The sequence below is a fragment of the Bubalus bubalis genome, chromosome 18, assembly GCF_019923935.1.
Source record: "Bubalus bubalis isolate 160015118507 breed Murrah chromosome 18, NDDB_SH_1, whole genome shotgun sequence".
Classification (NCBI taxonomy): domain Eukaryota; kingdom Metazoa; phylum Chordata; class Mammalia; order Artiodactyla; family Bovidae; genus Bubalus; species Bubalus bubalis.
The window spans coordinates 38,114,779-38,141,301 of NC_059174.1; the positions used below are offsets into that span (position 1 = coordinate 38,114,779).

General features: G+C 39.1%; 2 long non-coding RNA genes across 7 annotated transcripts in view; one reads left to right on the forward strand and one right to left on the reverse strand.

The window, feature by feature from the left end:
* The window catches only part of LOC102400551, a 187,855-nt gene extending 169,153 nt beyond the window's left edge, over nucleotides 1-18,702 (reverse strand). For 2 of the 4 annotated variants that reach the window (XR_006546374.2, XR_006546375.1), the window contains exon 1: nucleotides 18,485-18,702. This is a non-coding gene — a long non-coding RNA (uncharacterized LOC102400551). The remainder of the gene's footprint in view (nucleotides 1-18,484) is intronic. The other 2 variants (XR_006546376.2, XR_006546377.2) reach the window with 1 other exon arrangement.
* Nucleotides 18,703-18,774: 72 nt separating this feature from the next.
* LOC123330436 overlaps nucleotides 18,775-26,523 on the forward strand; it is a 248,184-nt gene continuing 240,435 nt past the window's right edge. For 2 of the 3 annotated variants that reach the window (XR_006546378.2, XR_006546380.2), the window contains exon 1: nucleotides 18,790-18,918. This is a non-coding gene — a long non-coding RNA (uncharacterized LOC123330436). Of the gene's footprint in view, nucleotides 18,919-26,523 lie in introns of all 3 variants that reach the window. The other variant, XR_006546379.2, reaches the window with a different exon arrangement.

Below are 26,523 nucleotides of genomic sequence, written 5' to 3' on the forward strand. Positions count from 1 at the left end.
GACTATAAAGAAAGCTGAGCACCGACGAATTGATGCTTTTGAACTGTGGTGTTGGAGGAGGCTCTTGAGAGTCCCTTGGACTGCAAGGAGATCCAACCAGTCCATCCTAAAGGAAATCAGTCCTGAATATTCTTTGGAAGGACTGATGCTGAAGCTGAAATTCTAATACTTTGGCCACCTGATGCGAAGAACTGACTCATCAGAAAAGACCTTGATGCTGGGAAAGATTGAAGGCGGGAGGAGAAGGGGACAACAGAGGATGAGATGGTTGGATGGCGTCATTGACTCAATGGACATGAGTTTGAGTAAACTCTGGAAGTTGGTGATAGACAGGGAGGCCTGGTGTGCTGCATTCCTTGGGCCGCAAGGAGTCGGACATGACTAAGCAACTGAACTGAACTGAACTGAACCTTACACCTAAAGCCACACAGAAAGAACAAACAAAACCCATAGTAGAAAGAAAGAAATAAAAATTATAGCACAAATGAAATAGAGACGAAGAAAATAGAAAAGATCAGTAAAACTAAAAGGTGGTTGTCCAAGATAAACGAAATTGATAAACCTTTAGCCAGACTCATCAAATAAAAGGGAGAGAACTCAAATCAATAAAATTAGAAATGAAAAAGGAGAAGTTACAAGGGACCACACAGAAATACAAAGGATCATAAGAGACTATACAAGCAACTATATGCCAATAAAATGGACAACCTAGAAGAAGTGGACAAATTCTTATAAAGGTACAAACTTTCAAGATTGAGGAGAAAGAAATAAAATAATCAACAGACTAATTAAAAGTACTGGAATTGAAACTGCGATTAAAAATCTTTCAACAGGGCTTCCCTGGTGGTCCAGTGGTTAAGAATCCCCCTGCCAATGCAGGGGACATGGGTTCAATCCCTAGTCCGGCATGATTCTACATGCCGTGAAGCAATCGAGCCCGTGTGCTGTAATTAATGAGCCCACACTCTACAGTCCACAAGCCACAACTACTGAAGCCTGAATGCTCCAGAGCCTGCATGCTACAACTAGAGAAAGCCCACGTGCAGCAATGAAGACCCAGTGCAGCCAAAAATAATTACTTAATTTAAAACATTTAAAAAAGAGTATGGTACTGACACAAAATCAGAAATATAGATCAATGAAACCGGATAAAAGATCCAGAGGTAAACCCACACAGCTATGGTCACCTAATCTATGACAAAGCAGCCAAGAATATACAGTGGAGAAAAGACAATCTCTTCAGTAAGTGGTGCTGGTAAAACTGACAGCTGCATGTGTAGAGTGAAATTAGAACACTCCCTCACACCATACACAAAAATAAATTCAAAATGGATTAAAAACCTAAAGGCCAGATCTACAAAACTCTTGTAGGAAAACATAGAATATTCTTCATAATAAGTCATAGAATTTTTCGATCCAACTCTTAATGAAAATAAAAACAAAAATAAATAATTGGGACCTAATTAAACTTATGGAGAAGGCAATGGCACCCCACTCCAGTACTCTTACCTGAAAAATCCCAAGGACGGAGGAGCCTGGTGGGCCGCAGTCCATGGGGTCGCCAAGAGTTGGACTAGACTCAGCGACTTCACTTTTACTTTTCACTTTCATGCATTAGAGAAGGAAATGGCAACCCGATCCAGTGTTCTTGCCTGGAGAATCCCAGGGAAGGGGGAGCCTGGTGGGCTGCCGTCCATGGGGTCGTACAGAGTCGGACACGACAGAAGCAACTTAGCAGCAGCAGCAGCAGCAATTAAACTTAAAAGATTTTGCACAGCAAAGGAAACCATGAAAAAAATTAAAAGAAAACCTTCAGAATGGGATAAAATGTTTGCAAATGAAATAACCTCTAAGTGATTAGAATGGGAAAGACTAGAGATCTCTTCAAGAAAATTAAGAGATACCAAGGGAACATTTCATGCAAAGATAGGCTCGATAAAGGACAGAAATGGTATGGACCTAACAGAAGCAGAAGATATTAAGAAGAGGTGGCAAGAATACACAGAAGAACTGTACAGAAAAGATCTTCACGACCAAGATAATCACGATGGTATGATCACTCACCTAAAGCCAAACATCCTGGAATGTGAAGTCAAGTGGGCCTTAGAAAGCATCACTACGAACAAAGCTAGTGGAGGTGATGGAATTCCAGATGAGCTCTTTCAAATCCTGAAAGATGCTGCTGTGAAAGTGCTGCACTAATATGCCAGCAAATTTGGAAAACTCAGCAGTGGCCACAGGACTGGAAAAGGTCAGTTTTCATTCCAATCCCAAAGAAAGGCAACGCCAAAGAATGCTCAAACTCCCGCATAATTGCACTTATCTCACACGCTAGTAAAGTAATGCTCAAAATTCTCCAAGCCAGGCTTCAGCAATAGGTGAACCGTGAACTTGCAGATGTTCAAGTTGGTTTTAGAAAAGGCAGAGGAACCAGAGATCAAATTGCCAACATCTGCTGGATCATGGAAAAAGCAAGAGAGTTCCAGATAAATATTTATTTCTGCTTTATTGACTATGCCAAAGCCTTTGACTGTGGGGACCACAATAAACTGGAAAATTCTGAACTGCTAAGTCACTTCAGTCATGTCCGACTCTGTGCGACCCCAGAGATGGCAGCCCACCAGGCTCCCCCGTCTCTGGGATTCTCCAGGCAAGAACACTGGAGTGGGTTGTCATTTCCTTCTCCAATGCATGAAAGTAAAAAGTGAAAGTGAAGTCGCTCAGTCCGACTCTTAGCGACCCCATGGACTGCAGCCTACCAGGCTCCTCTATCCGTGGGATTTTCCAGGCAAGAGTACTGGAGTGGGATGCCATTGCCTTCTCCGAGGAAAATTCTGAAAGAGATGGGAATACCAGACCACCTGACCTGCCTCTTGAGAAACCTATATGCAGGTCAGGAAGCAACAGTTAGAACTGGACATGGAACAACAGACTGGTTCCAAATAGGAAAAGCAGTACGTCAAGGCTGTATACTGTCACCCTGCTTATTTAACTTATATGCAGAGTACATCATGAGAAATGCTGGGCTTGAAGAAGCACAAGCTGGAATCAAGATTGCTGGAAAAAATATCAATAACCTCAGATATGCAGATGACACCACCTTTATGGCAGAAAGTGAAGAGGAACTAAAAAGCCTTTTGATGAAACTGAAAGTGGACAGTGAAAAAGTTGGCTTAAAGCTCAACATTCAGAAAACGAACAGCATGGCATCTGGTCCCATCACTTCATGGGAAATAGATGGGGAAACAGTGGAAACAGTGTCAGACTTTTATTTTTTTGGGCTCCAAAATCACTACGCATGGTGACTGCAGCCATGAAATTAAAAGACGCTTACTCCTTGGAAGGAAAGTTATGACCAACCTAGATAGCATATTCAAAAGCAGAGACATTACTTTGCCAACAAAGGTCTGTCTAGTCAAGGCTATGGTTTTTCCAGTGGTCATGTATGGATGTGAGAGTTGGACTCTGAAGAAAGCTGAGCACCAAAGAATTGATGCTTTTGAAGTGTGGTGTTGGAGAAGATTCTTGAGAATCCTTTGGACTGCAAGGAGATCCAACCAGTCCATTCTAAAGGAGATCAGCCCTGGGTGTTCTTTGGAAGGAATGATGCTAAAGCTGAACCTCCAGTACTTTGGCCACCTCATGCGAAGAGTTGACTCATTGGAAAAGACTCTGATGCTGGGAGGGATTGGGGGCAGGAGGAAGAGGGGACGACAGAGGATGAGATGGCTGGATGGCATCACCGACTCGATGGATGTAAGTTTGAGTGAACTCCAGGAGATGGTGATTTACAGGGAGGCCTGGCGTGCTGCAATTCATGGGGTCGCAAAGAGTCGGACACGACTGAGCGACTGAATTGAACTGAACTAATAATTGATTAATCTCCAAAACATACAAACAGCTCATGTAGCTCAACAACAGAAAAACAACCCAAAGAAAAAATGGACAGATCTCAGTAGACATTTCTCCAGAGAAGGCATACAGATGGCTAAAAAACTAATAGAGAAATACAAATCAAAACCTGCTCCTTGGAAGAAAAGCTATGACAAACCTAGACAACGTATTAAAAAGCAGAAACATTACTTTGCTGACAAAGGTCCATTAGTCAAAGCTATGGTTTTTCCAGTAGTCATGTATGGATGTGAGAGCTGAACCATAAAAAAAGCTGAACACCGAAGAATTGATGTTTCTGAGCTATGGTGTTGGAGAAGACTCTTGAGAGTCCCTTGGACTGCAAGGAGATCAAACCAGCCTGTCCTAAAGGAAATCAACCCTGAATATTCACTGGAATGACTGATGCTGATGCTCCATTATTTTGGCCACCTGATGCAAAGAGCTGACTCACTAGAAAAGACCCTAATGCTGGGAAAGATTGAAGGTAGGAGGAGCAGGGGACGACAGAGGACAAGATGGCTGGATGGCACCCGTGACTCAATGGACATGAGTTTGAGCAAGCTCTGGTAGATGGTAAAAGACAGTGAAGCTTGGCATGCTGCAGTCCATAGGGTTGCAAAGTCGGACACAACTGAGTGACTCAACAACAGCAACAAAATCAAAACTATAATAAGACATCACTTCATACAGGTCAGAATGGCCATCATCAAAAACATACAAACAATAAATACTGGAGACAGTGTGGAGAAAAGGAAACTCTTATATAACTGTTGGTAGGAATGTAAATTAGTACAACCATTACTGAGAACAGTATGGAGGTTCCTTAAGATATTAAAAATAGAACTGCCTTATGATCCAGAAATCCCAGTCCTGGGCATATATCCAGAGCAAACCATAAAATTCAAAAAGATACATGCGCCCCAATGTTCACTGCAGCATTATTTACAATAGCCAAGACATGGAAGCAACCTGTCTGACAGAGGAATGGACAAAGATGTGGTACATGTATACAATGAAATATTAATCATAAAAATGAACAAAACAATGCCCAATGAAGCGACATGAATAGACCTAGAGATTATCATAATGAATGAAGTCAGACAAAAAAGGCAAATTATTATATTTTTTACTATGGGATTTTTTTTAAAAAGGTACAATTGAGCTTATCCACAAAACAGAAGCTGTGTTACAGATGTAGAAAACAAACTTGTGGTTACCAGGGTTAAGGGAGGGAGAGATAAACTGGGAAATCGTGACTGACATATACATGCATGCATGCAAGCAAAGTCGCTTCAGTTGTGTCTAACTCTGTATGATCTGAGGGACTGTAGCTTGCCAGGCTCCTCCATCCATGGCATTCATCAAGCAAGAATACTGGAGTGGGTTACCATGCCCTCCTCCAGGAGAGATATACATACTACTATGTATAAAATAACTAATGACGACACACTGTATAGCACAGGGAACTCTACTCAGTACCTCTGTAATGGCTATATGGAAAAAGAACCTAAAAAAGAGTGGATGTATGTATGACTGGTCCACTTTGCTGTACAGCTGAAACTAACACAATGTTGTAAATCAAGTATACACCAATAAAATTATTTTTTAAAAAGACACCAAATGCAAAAAAAAGCATCTATTTTGTAACACTTTATAAGCATATGTGGCCATCCTGAAGAGATTTCTTATTATTCTACATGACTTCTTGCCAATGGATGATAACATCTTGGGGCAATCTGATTCACGCTATGATCATTAGAATATTGCATTGCTATAGGAATTTTGATCTGTGGTTTATTTATTTTGATTGTTATTTACTTAAGTATTAATTCCAATAATCTCCTCAGATGTTACTTTTGCTTATGCTGGTAGGGGCATATGCATGTATTTGCAAATAAGGTGTGCAGCATTTAGATGAAGATGTGACAAAGGCAGAAGTCAGTTTTAATGAGCAATCAAGGAATCCTATACATAACTGAATATAAATTAAAATAAGAACATATTAGAAAGAAGCAGTTTGTAAATTTAATTTGGGATAGAGGGGAGAAGATTAAACAGTTAGGTAAACTGCTCTAGGTTTAGCCTAAGTTATATATCTTGAAGGAAGGGTCACCTACATGGGATATGAAGTAGAATCAGCAACTACAAATGGCAAGACTAGTCAAATAGCTCAGTATAATTTGCTGATGGTGAATATACTTCTCTGTAGGGTTCACAGCTTAATCATTTTTATTACTACTCCTATTGTGTTGATGGCAGTTAGGTACCAACTTGACACAGAACGAGTTCTGTCTTTTGATGTCATTTTACCATTAGTATGAAGAACAGATTCTTCTGTTCTTTCTCTGTAGCAAGCAGTATACATAGCCATAATCTTCAAAATCACTATGTCATAAATTCGTATCTACTTTATAATTCATTTTCACTCTTAGGCCTTCTGATCATTTAATGACTTTCAGATTTTGCTCCCTTTGAATACCTACTTTATTGTTTTTCTCCTAAAGCAGTTGTAGTTTCTATTTTGAAGGGGCAGAATCTCATTTTGTTGTTTCCACTCCATATTTCTGAGCTCTCTGGGTACCTTTATATTGCTTTGCTGCTCTTACTGTTATTTGCATCACCTGCCAATTTAATATCATCTGTGAATTTCATTAACATTTGTTATACTCCCTCTTCTACATCATTAATGCAGCTGCTATATAAGATAGGACAAAATACAGATCTCGGCAGCACCTACACATATTCCCCAACTTGATCCATTTCCATTTATGGTTTATCAATATTTTTTTATGACTCTGCAGCCAGTTTTGAATCCGTGTGACTCTGCTTATATCCAGGACAATCTGAATTAATTGTGCATAGATGTCATGAGACACTGCATCATAGGCTTCACTAAATTTGATAAATGTACCATATTTTTTCATTTACTAGTATTATATGTAGAAAACTGATATTTTCAGTTTAGCTCAATGTTTATAGTTGTAGCAATTGCTATGTATTTACTTTGCTTTCAATATTAGAATCACTATTTTCATATAATGAATACTGATGACACTATGGTTTTTACTTTTGTCATGTGCTTTTAACTTTTAATTTTAGAATAATTTTAAATTTACAGAAAAGTTACAAAGATCATACAGTGTGTTCCCTTATATGATCTAGGACATCATACTGCATTTAGCAGTCATGTCTCCATAATCTCAATGATATTTGACAATTTTTCAGTCTTGTGTTTTCATTACCATGACATTCCTGAAGAGTACTGGTCAGATATTTTATAGAATGCCCCTCATTTTTGGTTTGTCTAATGTTCTCTCACAATAAGACTGGGGTTACAGCTTTTTGGGTAGACTATCACAGAGGTTAAAAATACCCTTTGCATTTCATCAACTTGAGGTATAGGGTATTAAGATGATATCACCACTGGTGATATAAACTCTGATCACTTGTTTGATCATTTGCCAGCTTCCTCTGGAATAAGTTAGAAATTTTCCCTATCTTTACTCTACACTGTGCATTCTCTGTGAGGGTTATTACAATGCCCCTAAAGGAATAAAAATTTGATCTTGGGGGGAAATTTTACTCTATTATGCATTAAACATTGATATTCATATAATACATAAACAGATAAAGTATATTTGTGATATTAAAACTTCATCAGGAGTGTGGGGGAGAATGTCAAAAAAAATGTTTATGTGTGTGCGTGGGGGAGGAGGTAGTAAAAAAAAAAAAAAAAGGGACTGGCAAATTCCTCTCTATTCATTAGGATCAAATTACTTAGTCCAGCCCATATCCAAGCGGATGGAAATAAAGTTCTAACTAATAGAGGAGGAAGTATCTGCTACATATGCTATTTGGTATTTTTCTCTAAAAAATATTCTTTTTAAAAAGTCAACTTTGGTCAATTTTCTGTTGATAGTTTGAGTCTATGTATTAGTCTGGGTCTTCCAAAAAGCAGATACAAAGATGGGATTGAGCATGCACTAGAGGATTTACCTGAGAAAGGCAACAAAGAGGGAGCAAAGGAGGGCAAGAAGCCTTAGGACACCTATGAAGGAGAAAATGGAAAGAGGGAGAACTGGGTAGGAAGAGTCTCAGGCTGCTGAACATCTAAGGTCTTGGACCAGTCAAATGGGAGCCCATTGACAAAATATTCCATTAATACAGTCCCTTATGTTATAGGAAAGAACCTGGATTACAATCGGCACCATATGGACTCATGGCCTGGAAGGATCACTTGGGAATCATGGCCTTGACATGAATATGGGAATGGGTTCCAAAACATACCAGTATCTGGATCCACCAGTCAATTATGGTCCCTGAAGAAAGGACATTTTCATGCCCACCACAGCCCATAATTTTACACAATATTAAAATACCAGAAATTATTTTTTAAAGAATATTACCTAATTTTTTCCCCAGTCTAGGAGATGTCTTTTTACTTCTCTAAATATAGCTGCATATACAATATGTTTCAGCTGAATGCCAAAGTATCAGTGCTTTCCAACTGTGGTGCTGGAGAAGACTCTTGCGAGTCCCTTGCACAGCAAGATCAAACTAGTCAATCCTAAAGGAAATCAACCCCGAACATTCATTGGAAGGACTGATGCTGAAGCTGAAGCTCCAATACTTTGGCCACCTGATGCAAAAAGCCTACTCACTGGAAAAGACCCTGATGCTGGGGAAGACTGAAAGCAGCAGAAGGGGATGACAGAGGATGAGATTGTTGGATGGCATCATTGACTCAATGGATATGAGTTTGGATATGTACTCCGAGAAATAGGCTTCCCTCATAGCTCAGTTGGTAAAGAATCTGCCTGCAATGCAGGAGACCCTAGTTCAATTCCTTGGTCAGGAAGATCTGCTGAAGAAGGGATAGGCTACCCACTCCAGTATTCTTGGGCTTCCCTTGTGGCTCAGCTGGTAAAGAATCCACCTGCATTGTGGGAGACCTGGGTTCAATCCCTGGGTTGGGAAGATCCCTTGGAGAAGGGAAAGGCTACCCACTCCAGTATTCTGGCTTGGAGAATTCCATGGACTGTATAGTCCATGGGGGTCACAAAGAGTTGGACATGACTGAGCTACTGAATAATACCCAACAATGTATTAGAAACCATACCTTTGTTTTTTCCATTTATAAATACAGATGTAATGATACTTGGTACTCTTAAGTACTGAAGTACATTCAATTCAATAACTCTTGACAATGACAATTATAAATTTTGACTAAAAGAAAACAACTATTGGAAGGCACTGTGGAGCAATCAGGAGAAGGCAGTGGCACCCCACTCCAGTACTCTTGCCTGGAAAATCCCATGGACGGAGGAGCCTGGTAGGCGGCAGTCCATGGGATCGCTAAGGGTCGGACACGACTGAGCAACTTCACTTTCACTTTTCACTTTCACGCATTGGAGAAGGAAATGGCAACCCACTCCAGTGTTCTTGCCTGGAGAATCCCAGGGACGGGGGAGCCTGGTGGGCTGCCGTCTCTGGGGTCGCACAGAGTCGGACACGACTGAAGTGACTTAGCAGCAGCAGTGGAGCAATCAATAGCAGGTAGAAGCTGAAGGGGATATGACCCTTGAACGAAGAGTAGCCAATAAATAAGATCTACATTTTTCTAATTTTTCTGCTAAGATTACCTCCTTGTCTGCATACTGCACATGGAATAGTACTTAAACAGAAAGCAACAGTTTGGGGGACTGAGGGATAAAAAGTTTGGAGTTTGAGGCTACAGGAGCAGCTAGAAGTTGAAACAGAAAGCCTCCATAAAGGGGAAGCCACTGGGGGCTAAGAGGGAAAGGTAGCAAAATCTGCATAATCTCTCTCCTCAGATCCTTGGCTGACTCCTGAACTGTGCATGTACAGAATGATATCCATGAAACCTAGAAGAAAGTTACAGACAAAAGACTAAAGGAACCAAGTAGAAATTTCAGCAGTTTTCGAGTGATGATGAGTCAGAGTAAAAACATGAGGAATTCCAGTCAAGATATAAAAACAAAAATTAAAAATCAAACATGGAAACACTAGAACTGAAAACCATAATATCCAAAATGATTAATGAAATCACTGAACAGAATAGCAGGTTGAATAGTGTAGAAGAAAGGATCGATAACTTTGAAGACAACTCAACAGAAATGACCTAAACCAAAGCACACAGAAAGAAAAAGTATGAAAAAAGGTAGCAGATCATTAATGATGCATGTGTTCAAAATTAGGCAATCTAGCATGCTTAAAATTGGAGCCCCAGAGGAAAAGGAAAAAGAGAAAAGTACAGAAAAAATGTTTGATAACATACTAGACAAACCTCCCCAAATTAATTAAAATATAAGTCTATAGCTCCAAGATGCACAGCAAACCCCAAGCAGAACACATGAGAATAAAACCACAATTTAGAGAAGAATTAACACCTATCCTGAACCTTTCCCCTCCCCCGCCAAAAAAAAAAAAAAAAAATATCCTCACAGAGGAAGGAACACACCCAAACTCATTCTATGAGGCCACCACCACCCATTACCAAAACCAAAGATATCACACAAAAAGAAAATTATAGGCAAATATCACTGATGAACATACACACAAAAATCTTCAACAAGATACTAGCAAGCTGAATCCAACAATATGTTACACAGATCATGCACCATGATCAAGTGGAATTTATCCCAGTGAATCCAGAATTTTTCAATACCTGCAAATCAATTAGTGTGATATACCACATCCACAAATTGAAGAATAAAAACCAAATAATCATTTCAATAGATGCAGAAAATGCTTCTGGCAAAATTCAACACCCATTTATGATTAAAAAAAAAAAGAACAACTCACCAGAAAGTGGGCATAGAGGGACCCTACCTCAACATAATAAAGTCCACATATGACAAACACACAACAAACATCATTCTCAATGGTGAAAAGCTGAAAGCATTTCCTCCAAGATCAGGAACAAGACAAAGATGTCCACTCTCACTTTCATTCAACACCACTACTGAGCCCGTGTGCTGCAACTACTGAAGCCTGCACGCCTAGAACCTGAGCTCATCAACAAGAAGCTGCCACTCGCCACAACTAAAGAATTGCATGCAGGAATGAAGATCCAGCACAGCTAGAAAGAAAGTGAGAAAACTCTTACAGGGAAACATAGGCAGAATACTCTCTGACTTAAGTTGCAGCAGTTATCTCCTACAGTAATTGAAATAAAAACAAAAGATAAACAAATGGGACCAAATTAAATTAAAAAACCTGTGCATAGCATTGGAAACCATAAACAAAAAGAGAAGCCTTCCCTGGTTGCACAGTGGATAAGAAACCACCTGCCAATGCAGGGAACAAGGGTTTGATTCCGGGTAGGAAAAGGTTCCACATGTCATAGAGAAACTGAGTCCTTTTGCCATAGTGACCGAACCTCCGTGCCCGTGCATTCCAGGGCCGGTGAGTGCAATTACTGAGCTGCGTGCTGCAACTACTGGAGCTGGAGCGCCTGGAGCCTGTGCTCGGCAACGAGAGAAGCCACCGCAAGAAGACGCCCACGCGCGGCAACGAAGAGTAGCCCCCACTTGCCGCAGCTACAGAAAGCCTACACAAAGTAACAAAGACCCAGCACTGCCAAAAATAAGTTTTAATTAAAAAAAAAAAAAGAGTGTAGCAGAGCCCACATCCTGACTACATCCCAGGAAGGCAAAAAAGGAATAGATAACCCACAAAATGGGAGAAAATACTTGCAAATGAAGCAACCGACAAATGATTTATCTTCAAAATTTACAAACAGTTCATGTCCATCAAAAAACTAGAAAAAAGACCTCAAGAGACATTTCTCCAAGACAGACATACTGATGGCCACGAGGCACATGAAAAGATGCTACACATCACTAATTATTAGAGAAATGTAAATCCAAAATACAGTAAGATATCACCTCACAGGAGTAAGAACAGCCATCACCAAAAAGTTTAAGAACAATAAATGCTGCAGAGGGTGTGGAGAAAAGGAAACCCTTCTACACTCTTGGTGGGAATGTAAATTGGTACAGCCATTATTCGGGGAGAAATATCAATAACCTCAGATATGCAGATGACACCACCCTTATGGCAGAAAGCAAAGAGGAACTGAAGAGCCTTTTGATGAAAGTGAAAGAGGAAAGTGAATAAACTGGCTTAAAACTCAACATTCAGAAAACTAAGATCTTGGCATCCAGTCCCATCACTTCATGGCAAATAGATGGGGAAAAATGGAAACCGTGACAGACTTTATTTTCTTGAGCTCCAAAATCACTGCAGATGGTGACTGTAGCCATGAAATTAAAAGACGCTTGCTCCTTGGAAGAAAAGCTATGACCAATCTAGATATCATATTAAAAAGCAGAGAAATTACTTTGCCAACAAAGGTCCATATAGTCAAAGCTATGGTTTTTTCCAGTAGTCATGTATGGATGTGAGTGTTGGACCACAAAGAAGGCTGAGCGCCAAAGAATTGATACTTTTGAACTGTGGTGTTGGCGATGACTCTTGAGAGTCCCTTGGACTGCAAGGAGATCCAACCAGTCAATCCTAAAGGAAATCAGTCCTGAATATTCATTGGAAGGACTGATGCTAAAGCTGAAGCTCCAATACTTTGGCAACCTGATGTGAAGAACTGACTCATTTGAAAAGACCCTAATGCTGGGAAAGATTGAAGGCAGGAGGAGAAGGGGACGACAGAGGATGAGATGGTTGGGTGGCATCACTGACTTGATGGACTTGAGTTTCAGTGAGCTCCGGAGTTGGTGATGGACAGGGAAGCCTGGTGAGCTGCAGTCCCTGAAGTCGCAAAGAGCTGGACATGAGCGACTGAATTGAACTAAACAGCCATTATGGAGAAAAGTGTGGAGGTTCCTTAAGAAACTAAAAATAGAGCTACCATATGATTCAGCATTCCCACTCCTGGGCTCATATCAAAAAAACCCCAAAAAACATGGTTTGAAAGGATGCATGCACCAGAATATACATAGAGGCACTATTTACAATAGCCAAGACATGGAAGTAACTTAAATTTTTATCAATAGATGAATGGGTAAAGAAGATGTGGTACATATATACAAAAGCATGTTAGTCATAAAACAAAAAAAGAGAATGAAATAATGCTATTTGCAGCAACATGGAGGGACCTAGAGATTATCTTAATAAGTGAAGTCAGAGAAAGACAAATATTGTATGATACCACTTGTATGCAGAATCTAAAAAAAAATTAATACAAATGAACTTATTTACAAAACAGAAACAGATGCACAGACTTAGAAAATGAATTTGTGATTACCAAAGGGGAAAGGTGGGGAATGGACAGATTGGGAATTGGGGACTGACAGTTATATTTAAAACAGATAACCAACAAGGACCTACTCAATAGCACAGTACTGCTCAATATTCTTTAATAATCTAAACGGGAAAAGGATACATAAATCAGCATAGCTGAATCTCTTTGTTGTTTAACTGAAAGTAACACAACACTGTTGCCACCAGGGAAGTCCCTTAATCAACTATACTCCAGTATAAATTTTTTAAAAATGCAAATTCATGTGCTTCACCCTGGACCAACCAAACAGGAGTTCATACCGAGTCCGGCAACCTGCTTATGAAATAAACACCTCATGTAAATTTTAGCCACACTGTTTTGCAAACTAGTGCCTTATATAAAGTTTACCTAGTTCTGTAGACTCTTACCTTTTCAACGTTTCTCATCTATTTCTCTCCCTTTCTATGGCCCCTACTCTAGTTTAAGGCTGCTTCATCTCTTAGCTGGACTTGTGTAATAGGATTTCCTTGCCTCTAGGATATTTTCCACTCTAATTCATCCTACACACAGGGGCCTTATTAATCTTACTAAATCACAGCTCCACTCATTTAATGTAACAAGAACTTATTGAGAGCATACTATATACCAGGTGCTTCAAGGCAGAAGGTTCTAAGTGGGGCTGATAATCTGAATCATTAAGCGGGAGAAACATTTTAAAAAGAGATTCTCTACCACTTCCCTAGGCCTACTAAATTAGAATCTACAGAGCCAGAGTTGAAAAAAGTTTACTGTTAAAAAGTTCCTATATAATACAGGGTGCTCGGTTTGGTTCTCTCTGATGACCCAGACAGGTGGGATGAGGCAGGGGAGGGAGGTTCACAAGGGAGGGAATATATGTACACCTATAAGTACTTTGGCTAACTCATGCGAAGAGTTGACTCATTGGAAAAGACTCTGATGCTGGGAGGGACTGGGGGCAGGAGGAGAAGGGGACAACAGAGGATGAGATGGCTGGATGGCATCACCGACTCGATGGACATGAGTTTGAGTGAACTCCGCGAGTTGGTGATGGACAGGGAGGCCTGGTGTGCTGCAATTCATGGGGTTGCAAAGAGCTTGACACGACTGAGCAACTGACCTGACCTGACACCTGATTCATGTTGTATAGCAGAAACTAATGGAACATCGTAAAGCAATTATCTTCTAATTAAAAAAAAAAGTTACCCAGGTGACCCTGATACTTTTAAACAACACTGCTGCCGCTGCTAAGTCGCTTAGGTCGTGTCTGACTCTGTGCGACCCCATAGGTGGCAGCCCACCAGGCTCTCCCGTCCCTGGGATTCTCCAGGCAAGAACACTGGAGTGGGTTGCCATTTCCTTCTCCAAGGCACGAAAGTGAAGTGAAAGTGAAGACGCTCAGTTGTGTCCGACTCTTAGCGACCCCATGGACTGTGGCCTACCAGGCTCCTCCGTCCATGGATTTTCCAGGCACAAGTACTGGAGTGGGGGGCCCTTGCCTTCTCCCTAAACAACACTAGACTGGAGCATATAAAGATTAAAATATTCTTGAGTATTTCAGATTGTACTGGGGAAATGTGAACATATGCAAATAACATGTAAGACACTTGTTGTTTAGTCACTAAGTCATGTTCAACTGTTTTGTAAACCCATGGCAATGTAGCCTGCCAGGTTCCTCTGCCCATGGGATTTTCCAGGCAAGAATACTGGAGTCTGTTTCTTCAGATACAACACATTGATTAATGCTATATTCGAAGTACCAAGTGCTATAAAAAAGAATAATCCTAACTGCATTAAATACCTTTAGTAATACGCCAACCTTGAAGAAATCTTTTCCTCCTTTAATTTCCCACAGTACTTTATAACTCTCCTATGGTCTCATTTTTATCTTACACTATAATTATTTTCTTATATGTGTCCTGTCGTCTCCACTTGTACTTAAGATCAGAGCCTTGACCTTATCAGAGCACATAATCTCATAAAGATTTTTTTTTCCAAGAGTTCTAATTCATTTATAGGATAAACCTGTACCGCTCAAAATACTAAATTATGCATGGTTGTGCATCTTATGGTGGTGGTGTTGTCTAGTCGCTAAGTCGTGTCCGATTCTTTGCAACCCCATGGATTGTAGCCCAGCAGGCTTCTCTGTCCATGGGATTTCCCAGGCAAGAATACTGGAGTGGATGCCGTTTTCTTCTCCAGGGGATCTTCCCAATCCAAGGATTGAACATGCATTCGCAGACAGATTCTTTACCACTGAGCCACCTGGGAAGCCCACACATTTTATAAATTTAATCAAAAACTGGATGTCCTTGTAACACTCAGATATATGTGGACAAATTTATGGATTTAACCTCAGTGATTGCACTTAGTGCAATTCCTTCAACAAAGTAGGTACTTAAAGTTTTGTGTGAACCAATGGGGTCTGGGGAAAACGTCTTTTGGATATGGAAAAACATACTATGTCCAGTATCCACTTAAGAGGTTACAGATTCCAAATGAAATATGCTGGTGGTTTTTGTAAACCAGCCCCCAGTGAGCCAAAACCAATCAGCCTGCTTGTTTTGTTGTTGCTGTTTATTTGTTTGGATGACCCAGGATTGTGTGGCATGCTGGTGTATGTGTGTGGGTTGTGTTTTCTGGTTTTTTTGACAAATTTCAATTTGAAAGTCTTTGGCAAATATTCTCTGATTTACCACAGGCTCTTCCATTCCCTGGGCTTCCGTTGTGGCTTAGCTGGGAAACAATCCACCTGCAATGTGGGAGACCTGGGTTCGATCCCTGGGTTGGGAAGATCTCCTGGAGAAGGGACGGGCTACCCATTCCAGTATTCTGGCCTGGAGAATTCGCCAAGAGTCGGTCACAAACTGAGCAACTTTCACTTCCATTCCCTATTATCTTAAACAAACTTGATGTACACAATTATGTTATCTACAGGTCTGAAGATGAGAGTGTTAATGGACAACTACTGCCAATCATTTCTGCTTTCTGAATGTTGATTATTGTATGGACTGAACTGTGTACCCCAAATTCATATTCTGAAGTCCTAATCCCCAGTACCTCAGAATGCAACCATACTTGGAGATAAGGATTTTAAAGAGGTAATTAAATTAAAATGAGGTCTTTTGGATGGGTCCTAATCCAGTATAACTAATGTCCTTATAAGAAGAAATCTGGACACAGATGGGCATGAATTAAAGACCATGTGAAGACAAAGGCAAAACTACATGTCAAGGAGAGAAGCCTCAGAATGAAATTATCCCCGCTGATACCTTAGTATTGAACTTTCCAGCCTCCAGAATTGTGAGAAAATAAATTTCTATTGTTTACGCCCTCAGTCTGTGGTATTCTGTTATAGCAAACTAATGCAGCTGCCACTATATTTAATATTAATCTTAACAGTGGCATTTTTACATCAGAATTATGTTTACTGGGACTTCCCTGGTGGTCCAGTGATTAAGTCTCTGTGCCCCCAACACAGGGGGCCCAAGTTTAATCCCTGGTCAGCGAACTATATCCTACAGGCTGCAACGAAGAGCCCACACCAGGCAATAATGATCCAACACTCGGCAATGAAGATCCCACATGCTGCAATTAAGACCCGACACAGCCAAAAAAAAGTGATTGAAAAGAATGATGTTTACCATGTTCAAGTCATTCTGCCATGTACAGTGGTGAATACAACTCTAAGTAGCTTAGAATCCAACAGATAAGGCAAGTTATATGTAAGATACATTCATCAACATAAATGAGAAAAACATTACCAGGCCTAAATGGAAAGAAAAAAGCCAAATAAACAGTGTATTTTTAATTCTATAGGTGTTCTGAGACAGTTAACTATGAGTTACAGGTCAGAAAAACTCAGAATTTGGCCTGAGTATTCCGAGATAAGATTCAAAAAAGCAGGAGTAACAGAACATTTAAGTAAGAGGAATGGAGAGTACAAAGTCAGATGCTACTACAGACAACACTGTTTTCCCAAGTTCATCTAACTTAGATTCAAGTCTCCTTTCTAAACTCTATAGTCACTATACACTTTTAAATTAAAGTTCTAAATCCTTATAAAATTTAGGCATTTCCCCCTGCAGATAAATAACAGTGTAACTGACTTTTTCAGTACAATACTGACATCCAAAGGATAGTCTAGTTCATCTCTAATAACTCTTGGGCTTCTGCTGAGGGTTGGTTTTATTTTTGAATGGTCTATGAGGGCAATAAGCAGCTCACAGAACATTCTCTTTTGAAATCTGGCCATTTTTTGATCTCTCGCCTATCTATCAAATCTCATCATTTTAGATGGCTCCACAATGCAGGTGGCCTATGTTTTCTTAAGTGCTTCTTCTTCTGAAGAATGTTACTCAGTTCGTTAATGTTTCATACCTAAGTATTCTAATATATTTAATTTTTTATTTAATGAAATTTCTAACCTCCAGGCTGAAGAAGTTATTCAGAACATTTCATCCAAGCTGCTGGAAAAGTGCTCATTAGCAGGGAGTTTTGAAGTTGGAATTTTAAGAAAAGGGTTGGCAGGGACCTAAACATATAGATCTAAGCTTTCATAAATGTTTCCCTGTCTTAAGTGTAAAGGAAGAAATTCTTCTTGATAAGCAGATAAATTATGAACTTTTTCTTTTAGATTTTGGTGACAAGAATTTAACGACTTTTGTTAAAAGATGTGTTTCAAAGCTCCTACGTTTTTTGTTTTTTTTTTTAATACCTGTCTGTAAAAAGCCTTATTTTTCCTCCTTCATCTCAACAGTGCTTACTTTCTTCCATAAAGGAGAGACTGAAGTGAGACCATTATCGCCAAGAGATACACATTGAACTAAAGGAGCCATGCTTAGCATCTGGTTTCAATTATTTTAGATTCAAGTGATTCTCTATGAAAGGAGGCACCTCAGCTGAATTAGTTTGATTCTTGTAACGGTCTGGACTCAGAGAACCCGTCCATCTTATACCATCTAACTTGAGATTTACGGGAGATTAAGAACTTAAGTTAGAGAAGCTTCTAGATGGTTACATAAAATTTTAAAATTAAAGGTCTTTAATATACCCGGTTCAGATGAAATTTGCGGGTCCTAAAGAACCAGAATTTTAAATTTAATTGTAAATAAAATTGCACCCAATATTTCAGACTACAAACTGCGTACAATACAGTAAAAATGCACACGGCAAAACTTTACTAAATGTTTAGAAATCCAAATTTTCACTTTTTTCTTTTTTTTTAGTACCCGCTCCCTGGTGACAAAGTGGACTCAAGTTTCCGTTACCCTCAAAAAACAAGGGAATGGTGTTGTACTACACGCTTACCTTTGGCAAACAACTTGCACTTTATAACTGGACGGGAAAATCTTTTGGTGAGCGAGAAGGCTAAAGGAAACGAAGGCCAGTGGCGTGACCGTGGCACAGGCCCGCGGTTACTCTTGAGGGGACCGCCTCAGCCCCAAGCCACAGTGACCACCTAACAAGACCGCTTTTCCCGCGGACTCTCGCCTTCCGGCGGTAAGTCACCGCAGCACCGGAAGCCGTCGTCAAGACAACGCTCTTCAGCCCACCCCACCCCTTCGTCCCGCCCACCATCTTGTACGTCTGTGGCCAGCGGGGCTTCCATTGGTCCATTTGTCCTTCACTCTGGGAGAAGTTCGGAGCGCTAGGCTCTGGAACTCTGATTTGAATTTGTGGCGCGGACAGTTCATGAGGTGACAATGGTGCTGGGCGTCTTGCAGGAGCCAACAAACTCGGTGGTGAGAGACCCTGAGGGGAGAATGACGAAAAGGGCGGCCGAGGAGCAGGGGCGCTGCGTTAAACAGGTCGCCTCGAGATGGGGGACTTCAGTCGGGCTGGAACTTCCCTTCCTGAGGCAGGCTCACCGTTCTCCTCCTCACAGCCTCTAGATCTTCCCTCACGACGTTTTCCTCTCATCTCAGAGACAACGCTCCCGCCCCGCTTCTGTCGTTCCAGGAGGGAGTCTCCCCTCCCTTTTCACAAACGGGTGTCTCTCACCTTCCAACCCTCCTCAGTAGCAACCCTCCAACTCTGACGTGCTTACACGTCCCCCAAGCGTACTTGACTCCCGGCTCATTCCTACCCTCCCACCTCTTTCCTAGTTATAGTCTGCTCTCCATCACCCACACTGTCAGGAACTTTCTACCTGTCCGTGATAGGGTGGGAAACTCCCGAGCGTCCTGGGGAGCGCCCCACATCTCACAAACTGAGTCCAGAACTTTCCTTATCAAGGAATAGGATGCTGCTGTCCACTTGCTCCCAACTGAGACTTAATAAAGGTCCCGTGGAAAGCGGCAAGTGCAAGCTCTGTATAAAACGCTACAGAAATGTAAGATCTTGACCCCGTTGCTGATTCCGAATGAGCGGATTCCTGTCGAAAACATGATTACTTTGTCCTTGGTCGGACCCTGTTGACACATTTCATATTGGCATTGCGAGTACTGTCTGGATCTTAGAAGAAACCCAATAGATCTTTTGGAATAAAATGAAACTCTGAGGCTTGATCAGAAACATTAAAAAACGAAACAAACAAAATAACTCCCATTGAAAAGTCTTCTCTTCATTAACCTTCTGTGTCTATTATGATCTGACTCCCCTCACCACACCACACTATTGAATTTCAAGTTGAGATTCAGAACCACTTTAAGGAGTTCTATAGTATGAATGAACATTTTGTCTGACATCCCTGTCTATAACTATGAAAATCCTCTTTTCTTTCTAATTTGATAATTCAACTTGATTTTCTGTATGTCCAGTCTCTGGAACCGAGGTTTAACAGAATTTAACTTTCTTGGGGTTGGGGGATATGTGGGGGGATAGTCCCCTTTAAGAAGCAAGAAAAACCTTGAAGCTTTTGTGTACAATATGACATATAATACGCAAATTTTTTGTATCAGTTTCAGGGAGTTTTAAATCTGTACGGAAGAACTCTAGTATTCTAGAAGTGTATTTCTATTTCTTAAAAGTAGAAAGAAACAGCCAAAGCAGCTAAATGTTCTACTTCTTTTAAATGGCCGTCATTTAATTTCTGAATTGAGACTTGTTCTGAAGAAAGTGGGAAAGTGAGAAACCTTGAAGCAGTTGTATTATCACTTTCAAATGAGCACTGGGTTAAGAATTTTAGAGAAGTCACTGAAATGCTTTCTAGAATTGTAGAAAGTTCATTCACACTTGAGATTTTGTATCTTTTTACATTAATTAGGAAAATACTTGATCAACCTAAAGAGTTAAAGTAATTTTTGTGCCTTAATGTTTTGGATGCCTTATATTAAAATGATTTTTATTGTGAAATTCCAGTAGCTTGTCCTGATTATAATTTACATCATCAAGTGTTTTTTTTTCCCCCACACTAAAACTTTACTTCACCTGAAACTTAGTTTTCTGTATTATGTGTGAAAAATGATTTTAACTAAAAAATTTTTTGTTGTTTTGTTGCTTTTTGGGAAAACATGCCCACGGGCCAAATCTGGTCCACTATCTGTTTATGTACATGAAATTCTATCAGAACACAGGTACATCCACTTGTTTTCGTGTTGTCTACAAGGTCAGAATTGAGTAGTTGTGACAGAAACTATATGAGTTTCAAAGCCTAATATATTAACCATGTGGCCCTTAATAGAAAAAATGTACAAGCCCTGGAATAAGACATCCTTTCTTGACTGAATGGGTAATGTCATGTTCCCATACAGTTTCTATAAATATATGTTTGCCTTTGTTTTTGAGCTCGTTTAGTCTATTTCATTTGCCTCTGGTGTTTTAATTACCTTATCTCTGAAAGAAGACAATATTCTGTAGGTTAAACTGCTCCCCTTACTCCCACACCAAGCTGTTCTCTTATTTATTCTTGGCCCTTTGATTTTCTATATTAATTTTAATGAGAAATCTTCTTAGGTTTTGACAGGAATTGCTTTGATAGGAATTAATGTGTATATTCTACATTAATTTGGGAAGAACTGTCATCTTTACCATATTCATTCTTTCCATCCATGAATATTGTATATCCTGATTGTTTTTATGTCTTTTAATGTGATCTTAATTTTTTTTTTCTTTAGAGTGTTCGTAAGGAAGATTGGTCTTTGTTTTGCTTTATTGTGATTTTCTGATTTTAGCATTATGGCAATGCTGTCTGACTAAATGATCTGAGATGTGTTATATTCTTCTCTATTTTTAAAAAAATTTTGTATAGGATTGGTATTATTTTAATTTGATAGAAAACAGCATGCATCCATCCAAGTCTAGCAGTTTCTTTGTGAGAAGGTTTTAATGGAATTAAGAAAATGAGCATAAATTTTATTAATATTTGCCTACATCTTACCATTTCTGGCACTCTGTTTCTTCTTATGAAGTGTCAGTGTCTCAGTTGTTGTCCAACTCTTTGCAACCCCACCAGGCTCCTCTGTCCATGAAATTATCCAGGCAAGAATACTGGAATGGGTAACCATTCCCTTCTTCAAGGGATCTTCCCCACCCAGAGATTGAACCCAAGTCTCCTGCATTGTGGGCTGATTCTTTACCATCTGAGGCACCAAAGAAGCCCATTTCTTCTTGTAGATCCAAATTTTCATTTGTTTTCTTCAGTCTGAAGTTTTCCTTTAATATTGCTTATGGGATGGCTTGTTGGAAATGGATTCTGTTTTTGTTTTGTTTTGTTTTTACTTGAAAATGTTTTTGGTTAACTTTCATTTTTGAAAGATTTATTTAGTTTTGGCTGCACTGGGTCTTCATTGCTGTGTGTAGGCTTTCTCTAGTTAAGGTGAGCAGAGGCTGCTCTTCATTGAGATAGATGTCCTGGCTTCTCATTGTAGTAGCTTGTCTTGGCGCAGAGCATGGACTCTAGGACCTGCGGGCTCTGTAGCTGCAGCCGCAGCCCACGGGCTCTAGAACACTGGCTTTGTAGTTGTGGCATATAGGCTGAATTGCTCCCCAGCATGTGGAATCCTCCCAGATCAGGGATTGAACCCATGTCCCCTGCATTGGCAGGCAGATTCTTAACCACTAGACCACCAGGCAAGCCCAAAAGATTTATTTTTAACGTGGATATATAATTATGTTTTTAGTACTAATTTAATATTCTATTGCCTTCTGCCTTGTGTTATAAGATTATTTGGAGTCATTCTGATCTTTGTTCTCTTGGATGTAATTTTTTTTTTCCAACTCCCTGATTGCTTCTTTTTTAGAAGTCAGTTTTACTGAGGCTTAATTTACATATGGTAAAATTCACTTTTTAGGAATATAGTTCTATGAGTTTTGACAAATATAAACAGTTGTAAACTACTGCCATAATCAATATATGGAATCAAGATATGGAATATTTCTGTAAGTCTGTAAAGTTACCTCATGATCCTTTATCATCATTTCTCAGGTCCCATACCTATCCCCTAGCAACTGCTGATCTGCTTATTGCCACTGTAGGTTTGTACTTTGAGAACATCATGTTAATAGAATTCTGTAGTATGAGGCCTATATCTGACTTCTTTCAGTTGGCAAATGAATTTAAGATTTATTCATGTTGTTGCATGTATCAGTTTATTATGTTTTGTGTGTGAGTAGTACTGCATTATACATATGTACCATAATCTGTTTATCTATTAGCCAGTTAATGGACATTTGGATTTTTCCAGGTTTTTGGCTGTTAGTGATAAAGCTGCCATAAACATTTCCCTACAGGTTTTTTGTGGTCATAGATTTTTACTTTTGCTGGATGACTACCTAGGAATTATATGATAAATGTTTAACATCCTAAAATACTACCAAACTTTTGCCCAAAGTTTTCATTTGTTTTCCAATAAACAGCATATGACAGTTCTAATTATTCTACATTCACATCAGCTCTTGGTCTTGTTAGTAGTTTAAAATCTAACCATTCCATTCAGTATGTCAGTTTATATTTCCCCTTTCACCAAAGACATTGCTACAAAATTTTAATACTATATGGTGAAATAATCTTTTGTTTTTAATTTCTACTTCTATTGTATGATCAAAATATTTTTATATTGTTTCTACTTTATGGAACATATTGAAGCTTTCTTTGAGACACATGCATTTGGTTAATTTTTATGAAAGTTTCATATGTACTTAAAAAGGAAATTACTTGTTATAGGAGTTTAAAGATAAAGATATTGACATAGCTTGTTTAGTTTATATATTCCTCATCCTTTTATATTTTTGTATTGAGTTTGGTATGTTGATATCTTCTTTTTGTTTTCTTTATTTTTTTGCATCTTTACTTCTCCTTGATTCTATTTTATCATGATACTCATTGTATTATTTGACACATATATATTCCTATTCTATATTTATTTTGAATTGGCTTTCAGATCATAAAATGTTCCTTTTAGTATTCAGTGCTTTTGGTGTTAGTTCTACTGTACCTGATATCAGAATTGCAATACCTACTTTCTTATTGTTCTGTTTGCGTAGAATACATTGGCTAGCCCTTGTATTTTTAATAATTGAATTACTTTATTTTAGATGAGCTTCTCTAATACATTTTAGAGTTGTTTGGCTTTGTGAGTTAATTCAACGTTGTAGGTTTTTTCTAATAGGAGTGGTAAATCAGTGTATATTTATTGATATGACACAATTCTAACAAAATATTATATTAATCAGATCAGATCAGATCAGTCGCTCAGTCGTGTCCAACTCTTTGTGACCCCATGAATCGCAGCACGCCAGGCCTCCCTGTCCATCACCAACTCCCGGAGTTCACCCAGACTCACGTCCATCGAGTCAGTGATGCCATCCAGCCATCTCATCCTCTGTCGTCCCCTTCTCCTCTTGCCCCCAATCCCTCCCAGCATCAGTCTTTTCCAATGAGTCAACTCTTTGCATGAGGTGGCCAAAGTACTGGAGTTTCAGCTTTAGCATCATTCCTTACAAAGAAATCCCAGGGCTGATCTCCTTCACAAAGGACTGGTTGGATCTCCTTGCAGTCCAAGAGACTCTCATATATTATGGGGCTTCCCAGGTGGTGCTAGTGGTAAAGAACCTGGAATTCAGGAAATGTAACAAAAGTAGGTTCAATCCCTGGTGGGGAAGATCCTCTGGAGGAGGGCATGGAAACCCACTCTAGCATTCTTGCATGGAGAATCCCATGGACAAAGGAGCCTGGTGCACTACAGTCTGCAGGGCCGCAGAGTCAGACACAACTGAAGTGACTGAGCACGTACACACACATGTATATGTTACTACATTTCCTCGCTTTCATTTTGTATTATGTTCCTCCCTTTTTGTATTTTCCTTGGCAGTTTGGAAGGTTTATATTTTTGTTCTAGTGGTTGTCTTTATATTATTATTTATAATGCCCTTATTTTTGTCCCTCTTTTGCTTACTTAAGATTTCACTGTTCAATTTCATCAGTTTAAATAAAATAATTTGATTCCTACCTTCCTGTTATCTTTATTTGTAGGTTACTGCTCAGTAGTCTGATCCCAAGTTGATTTTTCTTCCTTTGCAAGTGATCCCAGATAATTTTTTCTATCTTTAAAGTCTAATTATGTGTTTTTAATAGATCTTAGAATTGTTTGTATCAGTTTTCCCAGGCCCTTCTTAGACCTTTATAATATTCATGTGTTTTCTTATTTTGGTTATTTTTTTTAATTAGTTTTAAATATTAGCTCTTTAATTTTATGTATGTTGGGTCCTCTTTCTTTCTCTGGTATGTTATAACGTTTCCCTGATCCTTATTACACTCTTCCTTCATTTTGTTTTATTCCCTTGGTTATATTCAGGCTTTTGTTCAGTGCCCCTTGTATTTTCATTCAATCCCTTTCTCTCTTGAGTACTTTATAATTGATTTTTTATTTCTAAAATAATTTTTGTCTTCTCAGTTTCTTTCATGAGACCAGTTATCTTTTATTTCAGATCTTCCTGAAGTGAAGATTTTTGCCCAATTCTGTTCTATTTCTGTTCTGAATTATTGAACGTTTGATTTAAAGTTTTTGAAAAATATCTGTAAATACTGGTTTAACGATATATGGTTCAATTTGAGACAGTGTTGTAGTTTTCTCTATGGTTTCTTTTTCCATTTTTCTTTTTGGAGAGGAGTGTTCATCAGCTGAAGAGTTTTTGTTCTTATTTTCTATATTATTTCATAATAATTTTTACAGTTGTTGCCTACTGTTTTCTGATCCATTTTAAAAGTTTTATTTTTCTTGACCAGTGATACTAGTTTATATAGAAAGTTGTGAGAGAGTTTACAAGGTTTCTTAGTTCAAAAGGACCCTATTCTGTTGCTATAATGAAGGGCAGTGTTTTAAATTTATGGTGCGTTTGTTTGGAAAGTGAAGTTTTCCTTTCTTTAATTTTGTGCTTCCTTTTATTTCTGAAGGATCATTTATTATTTCTCTCTTGTTTTCTTCTTTCTCCTTACCACTAAACATCCAAATAGTATCACTTTTAAGTCACTCACTGTCCTCTCCCCTAGAAGCAGTGCTTCCCTAAGACATGTGTGCATGCGTGCTAAGTCACTTCAGTCATGTCCAACTCTTTGCGACCCCATGGTCTGTAACCCCCCAGTCTTCTCTGTCCATAGGATTCTCCAGGCAAGAATTATGAAGTGGATTGCCATTTCCTCCTCCAGGGGATCTTCCCCACCCACCCAGGAATCGAACTCTTGTCTCCTGCACTGCAGACAGTCTCCTGCATTGCAGGTGGATTCTTTACCGGCTGAGCCACCAGGGAAGCCCGAGTGCTGAAACTTCAAAAATTTTTTCCCCTATATGTGATTACTACGAACAGTTCTGCTTAGCTTCTCTGCCTCCTGTCTGAGGATTGACAAATGACTTAATAAAGCCCATGCTGAAAGTTGAGCTTAGCTTTCTGAACTTCTCTTTTATACTTCTTGACTGCCTTTGGTAGCTCTTTAATACCTTCACATTGTTGTTTTCCATATTTTACCTACTTTCTCTAGCTATTTTTTACTTGGGCGGGTTAGTCTCTTCTGAGATAATGTGTGAAAACCTCTTGACTGGGTTTTAAAATTTCAACTACTGTATATTTAATTTGTATAAATGTGAGCATTTTATGTCATATGTTGTTTTTTTTTCCTGTTCTGTGAAGATGTTTTTTCACTTTAAAAATTATTATAAACATATTAAACTGGGTTTTATATAATCTTTTTGTGATAATTCCAAGACATGAAATCATTATAGGTTTGTTTTTACTGGTTCTCTTTCACAGTGCCTTGTTTATTTATGTATTTAATAAGTTTGTTCCACCAGTTAACATTTGTGTTTGTTGCATTCTGGCTTCTTGGGGTATGAAGAGTTGCATGCCATTTTATGTTTGTTTATTTATTTGGACCCATTCAGGTGATGTGAATTTGGTGTGTACATTTACTTGAG